Source organism: Sceloporus occidentalis, unplaced genomic scaffold, assembly GCF_023333645.1.
Source record: "Sceloporus occidentalis isolate IW3139 unplaced genomic scaffold, rSceOcc1.0.p SCAF_42, whole genome shotgun sequence".
NCBI classification, from domain to species: Eukaryota; Metazoa; Chordata; class Lepidosauria; order Squamata; family Phrynosomatidae; genus Sceloporus; species Sceloporus occidentalis.
Genome location: NW_028317022.1, coordinates 2,716,129 through 2,725,915, shown reverse-complemented (window position 1 = coordinate 2,725,915; position 9,787 = coordinate 2,716,129).

The following is a 9,787-nucleotide window of genomic DNA, read 5'->3' as shown; positions in this document are numbered from 1 at the left end:
ACTGTTTGGGGGCACTGACAAAGTTGAGGCAGAGATGGCACAGGCAGGCTGTTTGCGGGTTAGGATGGCACCGATAAGCAGCTTGGGAGCTAAGATGGCACTGTGGGACATGTTGTTTGGTGAAGTTTAGGGGCCCTGTGGCAAATTTTGCACAGAGGCCCTGTGGCTTCTAGTTATGCCCCTGCTAGGAAAGTTTTCTAATGACTTGTAAAATACATTAAAAATAGAATGCTGCACTGTATATTTCATTTTTTCATATTCAGTTATATATATTATTCCACTGGATTAATGATTTAGATTATCAAGATATTTAGAGTACCACGATACTCATCTCATGCATCACTATTCAATGTTTTAACTAATATCTCAAAAAAAAAATTGATGTGCTCTTGCTTCTCTAACCTAGAATATCTGACTTGCCAGATCCTAGGAATACAATTACCTTAATTGTCAAAATAGTTTTGTTTGGTAACGTGTGATTTACAAGTGAGTTGCTCCTGCCTCAGTGAATAAATGTCGGAATAAACCAGTTTAGTAACCTTTTCAGTGCCACAGGCCCTAGCTCATTTAATGATGTGCAGATGTGCAAGTGCAAGGGGTGATCCTCTGAAAGTAGATTCCTGGAAAACAAGTACAAAATTATCCAAAAGCATATAAGTGTTACGTAATGCCTACTTGACATTACAAATTAACAGACATCCCTACAATTCATTTATAGGAGTTAGAACGAATTGGGTTTTTTTATGTGCAAAAGGCTATGTAATGTTTGGGGCACTATCTACTAATTCACCTATCTATAATCATATATCTCTGTATATGCTCAGACACAATTTCTTGGCTGATTTCAATCTACATTAATTAAGTGTTAATAATTATATCTCTAATTTGGTTACAAATAGAGAGGCTACGGAAATCTAAAAAAAATATGGGACATTTTTGGCACACACTATGTATATTGTGAATCGTCTACTCAAGGAAAAGCTGTACAATGGAATGGTTCTGTTTTGATTACAGAGTTTAGGTGGAGTTCAAGTAGTGCTCTGCTATTCTAAAGCTACATTGTTTTACAGTTAAGAGATGGTGGGAAAATAGTTCATGAAATCCATGGGAGTGCTTTCCACACATGCATTTGCTGGGTCAGCACTGGAGCTGACTGGAGGTAACTATATCAAGTGCCAGGAGATGTGTTTGACCAGACTCATCTTCTGCACAGACATTAGCGGGGGTTGAGGAATGGGGCAAATGCATATGGCATTTGGCAGAATTGTAAATCTTCAATACAGTTTGACGAACTCAGATCCAGGGATATTGGATCAGGCATTATTAACAGTCCAAAACAAGTCACCAGGCCTAGGGACAAACCTGAGACAGAAGCCAAAAGCCTTAAAACAGGTTAACTAGGAATCAGTCCAAATGAAACACCAGATAAGACATAATCCAGGAGTGCAAACAATGCCAGATATATCAAGTTCGTGCAAACAATGCAGAGGGGTAATCCAAGAGTTTGGGACAAAACAAATACAGGTCAAACTGGTTATGAGGAACTGTGAACAGGAACAGACGGATAATCCAGAAGCAGTACAGCATGGTATACCATGTACAGGGGCATAACTAGAAACCACACGTCCCTGGTGCAAAAATTGCCTCGGGGGCCCCCCAAATGCACCAAGCATCCAAGCAGCTTATCAGTGCCATCATTGCCCCCCTTTCCAACATACACTCTGGAACACATATGTTAACACACTTACAAAAATTATACACACTCATAGTCACTAAAACCTAATATACACGTACACCATCATTTTAACGCACACATCCATGCTCCGACACAATTACACATCCACACTCACAAACACAATTACACATCCATGTTCACATACAGTTATACATACACATTCATGCTCACATACATACATATATACAAACACATATACATACTGGTGTGGTCCAGGTCAGAAGGGCCCTTTCTAAACAATTTTGAACTGGTATGAGAAGACAGGAACAAGTGGTCTCAGGGATCGTCCTGGGCCCAACCACAGTTGCACCCATGTAGTTACGCTACTGACCATGTAAAGTTAAAGGAGCTTTGCAGCTATCATATGCTTTAAAGTACATATTGTGGCTTGGTCACCTCTCTGACACTGAAACCCGCTAAGTTAACAATGGTCAACTAGGGTTTCCATGACCAGACCAGGAAGGAACCAGTCCGTGATCCATTTCTTTGGCTTTATTTACCTAGTATGTTAAATCCTACCTTGGTACCTTGGTACTGCAGTTTTGCACTTTCACTCAATGTGTGTGGAGTGAAAGGAAATGTAGCCTTTCGTTACAAACCTTCCTGCTTGCCTGCATTTCCAGGAAAAATTACTAGTTCAGGTTTCCTGTTTCTGTATCCTGTTGTCCAAGCTATACCCCTTATGTTTAACTCCTACTCCATTATTTTATACTCCTACTCCTTATGTTTAACAAAGTTTAGTTACTGTATATTCATACACGATTTTAGGAGTTCACTATTTGAAAAAAATATAGGCAATTGTAGAAGTAATCATCAAAAAGAAACATAATAAAAGACGGGGTCCTGATCCTTAATCAGTTTTAGATGTAATTCTACAAATATAATGTAACACAATACATACAAGCATATAAAAAATTGTATTCACACATATGGTGATATCTTAATATTTCAAAATTACAGTAATAACGTTAGGATTTAGAGAGAGGGGATGTGATAGAAAAAGTTAAATACACAAAATGTTAGAACAGGACATCTTAATCTAATGCTTGAGGGTGAGATGCTTTGATGTGACGTAAAGATGTTTTAACTTAATAAGATGGTAGATAAGTGGAACTGTCTCCCAGCAGAAGTGACAAAAACTAATAAAGTGTGGGGATTTAAACATCCATGGGATAGACAAAACCAAGGACTGAATAAGTAATTCTTTACATCAGGAAAAATGGGCATAATGGTTCTTAGCTACTGTGAAAATTTATGTTGCTATATTCTCCTAGGTAATAATTTGTTTATTATTATTATTATTATTAGCCACATACTATTCAATGACATGAGCTAAATCTATCTATAGAGTTTCTCTGGATCATCCAATGAAATCTGTCATTTAATATTATTTTAATGCAGGACACATGAGCCATAAGAGTTGTAATGATTCTAACTACCTCTTTGATATACTGTCATATGCATGGAAAATGAGTTAGAGAATACAATGGCTTTGCAAAAAAAATAGCATACCAATAGTCAGACTAAACTACCACAAACTAAAACATAAGCAAAGCATTTTTCCATCAAGTGTTAACAATATGGGTAATGTCCATTGACTTTGCAGCTACCTATTTATTTATTTATATTAAATATGTTTATTTTACTTGTATAATATTGTTTTCAACATAGATAATACATAAAGTATTATGCAGAGAATGTACATTTTTAAAAAAAAAGTATTCTAAAGAGATTCTGAAATGTAGTCTGTTGGCAGATAAGAACCTTTCTAGTGTGCCTATTTTCCAGCTGTTGAAAAACCTCAAGCTCGATTTAGTTCTTGAACTTCATTTATGTTTAGGATAGTCTTATGCAAATCCCATGCATGTTTTGGGGATCAGAGTCATTTTACACTACAGTAAGTAGAGATTGACAGGGAACAGAGACAAAGGCAGTGCTCAGAAGCATTGCCTTTGTCATCTGACATTACCCGTGCATGTGATTGGCTGTAGAAGTGATCACATGCACAGTAGTGTGAGGGATCTGCTGTAGAATGACCGCTCGGGTCATGGAGGATTGAGCAAAAGTGCCCCCCCTGTGATTGTAGTGATTTGGTTGCAATTTAAACAGATTATGTACTAGGTAGGTCACGTACTAGGTAGGACCATTTTCTCATGACGTACCTTGTAGGTAATCAGTCACAATTCTATCGCTGTATTAACAACCACAACTCCTGCTGTCACTCATGGAGTAAAGGAATTCTAACATTATATCTACAGCTCTGATCCACTGGTTTTAGACTATGACTTCCCAATATACAGTATATTCTTTGTTTAAATATACCTCCCTCTTATACTTTGCTAAATCCTATTATTTATTTTAAGGTTTTTATCATATTCCTTCTAACCTTTCTTCCAAGCTGTATGTACACATACTGTATATTTCCTTTATGTTTTTAACACATTTTAATAAAAAAACCCAACAATAATTATAAATAAATAAAAAATAAAAGTAATACCCAGCTCTGTTACAAAAAACTATGCCCATGTCTGGACAGGCCATTGGGCTTCATGTAAATCTTTGGACTAGATGAACTGCTGCAACTCTGGATCTGCAGATTCTACCAAAGGTAAGTATTTAAGTACTTAAATATGCATTCATTTTTGGTGAGGCTCTCTGACACTTTAAATATCTTAAATCTATTTTAGTACAAGTCTACCTTTACATATATCTGCCTCTGCGTTACACTTTTGTTAACGAAATTTATCAGCTCCAGATTCTGGAGGAAAACCAGAATGCTATTTTTACAGAATTTTCCATAGTCATTAAGTACCCAAATTGTCTTATGTTATTATGACATCATGATTCAGTTGACTATTGTCTCGCTATATGAAAAGAACTGAAGGGAGTCACCGCTTAAATTTTTGAAATGTGAGCCTATTTTTAAATTCATATTGTGTTTGAAATGCTAATTAGCTTACAAGAAACCAGGTGTTTATAATTAGAAACATAAGTTCACATCTTTGTTCACATATCTGATCTACAAAAGACTGAGGCAGGTCCTATGAACCATGGAAGATCATTCAACGTGGATGTTATGACAAAGATTTTTTGCTCTGTGCTCTTGCTAGAAAGAGGAGGAGAGGACATCATGGCAAGTGCCGCCATATTGCCTCAAGTTTAAGTTAGGGCAAACTGACAGCACTTTCAATGAAGTCCTCTCTCCCCATTGGAGGATTGGGGTGGGGAGAGGACATCACCGCAAGCGCCACCATATTGTCTCAAGTTTAAATTAGGGCAAAATAACAGTGCTCTTGGTGATCCCCTCCCAGGATTTGAGGATGTCACTACAAGACCTGCTATTTTGGCGGAAGTTCCAGCTGGGTTATGTCTGCGAAGATGCGGACATAGATAGAATATTGAAGATAACAGATTGAAAGTAGAAGAGAAGATAAAAGATAGATGATAAGGAGATGCGGAAGTGGTTAATTTTAAACTCAGTACATTCTAAAGTATTTTAAATAAAATTGAGAATTTGGTAATAATTGTTTATGTTACCTATAGTGGCAAATCAATACTATAAATATTTTAAATATTTAATTTTTTTGTAAGGGTTATAATATTTACAGTCTGAAAGACTTTGAGAAACAAGACTCATATATAATATGTGAAATATTGGTTCAACTTTAATACCAATTAAGGTAAATAAAATATAATGGATACACTGATGTGTTTCAAACAACCCAACAAGCATTTAAGTGGAAAACATGACGGGTATTAGTTGCTACCTTCTATAAAATTATTTCGATTAGGCTTATTTTGTTCCATGCAGGAAACAAATTACTCATAGCTTTAATCTACTAAGGACTTCTATAATGCTACATAAACAAACAAAAGAGAGTACACATTCTGCTCTAGTGATGTTAGGCAAACCTTTTTCCAGACATGCCCTTTCCTGTAAGTGGAAAATGCAGATTAAAGAGACATACTCCTTTACCAGATGCCCAAGAAAAATAAACAATTAAAGTTGTATTTTATTTTCAAAAATAAAAATTATTTTTAAAGCATATGTATTTTTCAGGTGGTAGAAAATTCACGTGATTGCCATCTTGTTTTCAAGAGACAAAGTTACATCAGGAGCATCAGTAATTAACTTGAAATGTGCTAAAAACAAACAAAAGGAAAAAAAGGCCTATCCAAGTGAGGTAATACTATTTTGCTGTACCATACATACTTATGTATGGTCAGACTGAATCATGAAAAAAGGTTGTTGCAGAAGATACATAACATAATTGCTTGAAATAATTATTCTAGCTAAACCGTCATAGTAACCCTTCAACTATTTAAGTCAGCACAGTACTCTAGATTGTGGCCATCATATTTTTGCTTTTGTGATTATGATGCATAGAGTGAATAAGACTTTGTTAGGGAATTTGTGGCATCTATAGTTATTTACAGGTATACCCCACATTAACGTACACAATGGAGTCCAGAGCATGTATTTAAAATGAAAATCTACCTTTTTTCACTTACCAACGGATGTACTGCACCGCAATTGTTAGGTCATTTCCACCACAAAACTCTCAAAAGATGGTCAAAAGACAAAATAGACCCTCGAAAGACGAACTGACGTACTGGTATCAAGCTGCTATGTGTCCATTCTCGTAAAGCAAGTGCACGTAAACAGGAGAATGGTTGTGCTGCAACTATGGCCTTACCCATGAGTAGGGTGTCCACCTGGCAGGTATTTCACCAGCACAGCCGGTATTTAGAGTACCCTGCCGGTATCGGTATTTTTTGCAGGGGCAGACCGGCAGGGTGATTGGCAGGAGGGGGAGCGCCCAGAGTTAGGACCGTGCCTCGGCACTTCGTCCCACGTCTTAAAATTGGTGGGACGAATAGCTGCGGCGTGGCCATTGGGTGGCACTGTGCATGCATGCCGGCCCCTTGAATTTCATGAACAACGGCCTCCACCCGCTGCCTACACCAGACACCAGGGAGTCAGAAGCGGTGGTAAGTCGGGGAGTGTTATATGGGGGGCATAAGGCTTTTCTGGAGGCAGAGTACCCCATGATATTCCGTTTTACCCCCTTTAAGCCACTCTGCCTCCAGAAATGCCTTTTCACTCCCTATATGCCACTCTGCCTCCAGAAATGCCTTATACCCCCTATATACCACTCTGTCCCATGATATGCCTTTTAACCCCCTATATGCCAACATATAGGGGGTTAATATATTCCCATATATTCTCAACACAGCAATACAATGATGAAACAAATGCTCTTGAGGAGAGAGACTTGGGAGTAATTGTTTCTGAGGACAAGGTAGACAGACGATGTGACAATAGGCACATAGTACAAGCATGGTTCTTGTTTTCTTACATAGAACCATTGGTACCGTATTTGCTCGATTATAAGACGACCCTGATTATAAGACGACCCCCCAAAATCTGAATATTAACTTAGGAAAAAAGAAAAAGCCTGAATATAAGACGACCCTAAAGGAAAAAAGTTTTACCAGTAAATGTTAATTCATGTAAACTATTTTTTTTAATAAAAGCTATGATTGAGAAAAATATTTTTTTTGTTTTTATTTCTTGTATTTTCCAGCCTGTCCCCCAGTTACGCACATCTGCCCCCAGGCTTGCCACACCAATATGGCACTGTGGCCCATGATATGCCTTTTAACCCTCTATATGCCACTGTGCCCCATGGTATGCCTTTTGACCCCCTATATGCCACTCTGCCTCCAGAAATGCCTTATACCCCTATATCCCATTCTGGCATTTAGGGGGTTAAAATGCATATTATGGGGCAGAGTGGCATATAGGGAGGTATAAGGCATTTCAGGAGGCAGAGTGGCATTAAGGGAGTTAAAAGGCATTGTATAGAGCACTCTGCCTCCAGAAATGCCTTATACCCCTATATGCCACTGTGGCATTTAGGGGGTTAAAAGGCATATTATGGGGCAGAGTGGCATATAGGGAGGTATAAGGCATTTCAGGAGGCAGAGTGCTCTATTAAATGCCCCCTTAACGCCACTCCAGAAATGCCCTATGCCCCCATTTAACTAACACACACACACACACTCTCTCCCCCCCCTCCCCTCCCCTCCCCTCCCCTCCCCTCTCCTCTCTCCTCTCTCCCCTCTCAGCCCTCTCTTACCGGTGCTTCCAGCCGGGGCAGCGGGTTGACGTCGCCTTCTGCTGCAGCCGGAAGGAGGTGGAGTTGGCAGCGGGGGTTTGTATGCGTCCGTCGCGTATACTTTCCCCGGCTGTCAGAGATCAGAGATCTCTGACAGTCGGGGAAGGTCTACGCGACGGACGCAGACAACCCCCGCTGCTAGCCACACCTCCTTCCGGCTGCAGCGGACGTTGTCTACGCGGATCGCGTAGACGTCAACCCGCTGCCCCGGCAATACAGCAGGAAGCACCGGTAAGTGTGTATGATGGGGGGGGGGGGGTGAGACAGGAGGATCCAGGTCCCCTGCAGCGGTGCGGGGGATCTGGATCTTAGTCTCCTAATCAGACTCTATTTGAGGTCTGATTAGAAGACGACCCCGATTAGAAGACGAGGGGTATTTTTCAGAGCATTTGCTCTGAAAAAAACCTCGTCTTATAATCGAGCAAATACGGTATTAGAAAGCAGGACTTGTATTCAAGAGTATTCTGGACAGTTCTGGAGACCCCACCCCCAGAAGGCTGAAAGGAGCTCAGAGAAGGGCTGGAACAGGAATTTGGATATCTTCAAAATAAGAATAGATCAGGGACAGCAACATGGGGTAAACAGTTCTTATCTGCTGAGGAAGCGGGCATTCAAGCTATTTTTTTTTAAATAACAGAAAATATTTTTGAAAAAAAATTGCAAAGCAGGAATTTAGGTTGAAAAAAAAGACTTAGAAAGCTTTCATCCAGAAGAACATAAGGAAAGAGGTTAAATACTGAAGGGAGGGAAATGAGCCAGACTGCTATCAGTTGTGGTTGAAAGGTGTTACGAGCTAGACAAGATGATCAACGATGACCAAAAAACAAAAAAAAGTCCTTCTATGATGTGGTGGATGAAGGCTGTCATTTTAGTCAACACTTGAACGGTGGTCAGATAATATAGGGAGACACTAGAGAGTGTTTTCATTTGTTTTGTTGGACCCTTTCCTCATTTTGGCCATTTATACTAAGTAACAAAATTGGCAAATTTCATAAAAAATTTAAGTTTGCACAATTGCATATGCAAATTGCAAAAGCCTAATGATTAGTATCATATAAAAGTTTTTTATTTATGCTTTATGAACAATGTTGTAATTTTTCTGTTCAGCTTCATATTTTGTCATTGGACATTTTCCTGTTTCAAAGCTCCAGTAAATCCTGCCAAATCTTTTAGCTACCGGTTTACATGAAATTTCCTTAAAGCCTCAAGGGGCACTCCTTTTTGAAAAAAACCAAAAAACAAGAGTTAAGTGCCAAAAGATTAGTCATATTGTTTCACAAATGCTCTAATTTTCTTCTATCAGTCACATAGCAGTACGCCTTTTTTTAAAGTGGTTTCAGTCATTATGTTGGAGAAACTGCTTTTTCCCATATTTGGTGGATGTGATGTGCCCTAAAATTAATTCCGGTAGCGTTCTACCAGCATCTGCCAACCCCAGATTCATCTATCCAGATAGTGAAGCATGGCGTGATTCATCATTCCAGAGAATACATTTCCACTGCTCCAGACTCCAGTGGTGTTGTGCTTAGTGGTGGTGGTGATTGTCATTGCGCATATTGGTGTTCGGATTCTGTGCAGCTGCATAGGAAACAATTTCATGAAGCTCGTGACGCACGGAGCTTGTGCTAATATTGCTTGCAGTTTGGAACTCTGTAGCAAGTGACGCTAAAGAACAGGCAATTTTTACACGCTATGAGCTTCACACTAGTCCTTGATACTTCCACTTCACAATAACAGCACTTAACAGTTGACTGGCTAGATCTAGCAGGACCAACATTTCACGAACTAACTTGTGACAAACGTGACATCCTATGATGTCACATTTAAAGACACTTTCTGCAGTACGACCCATTCTACTGCCAGTGTTTGT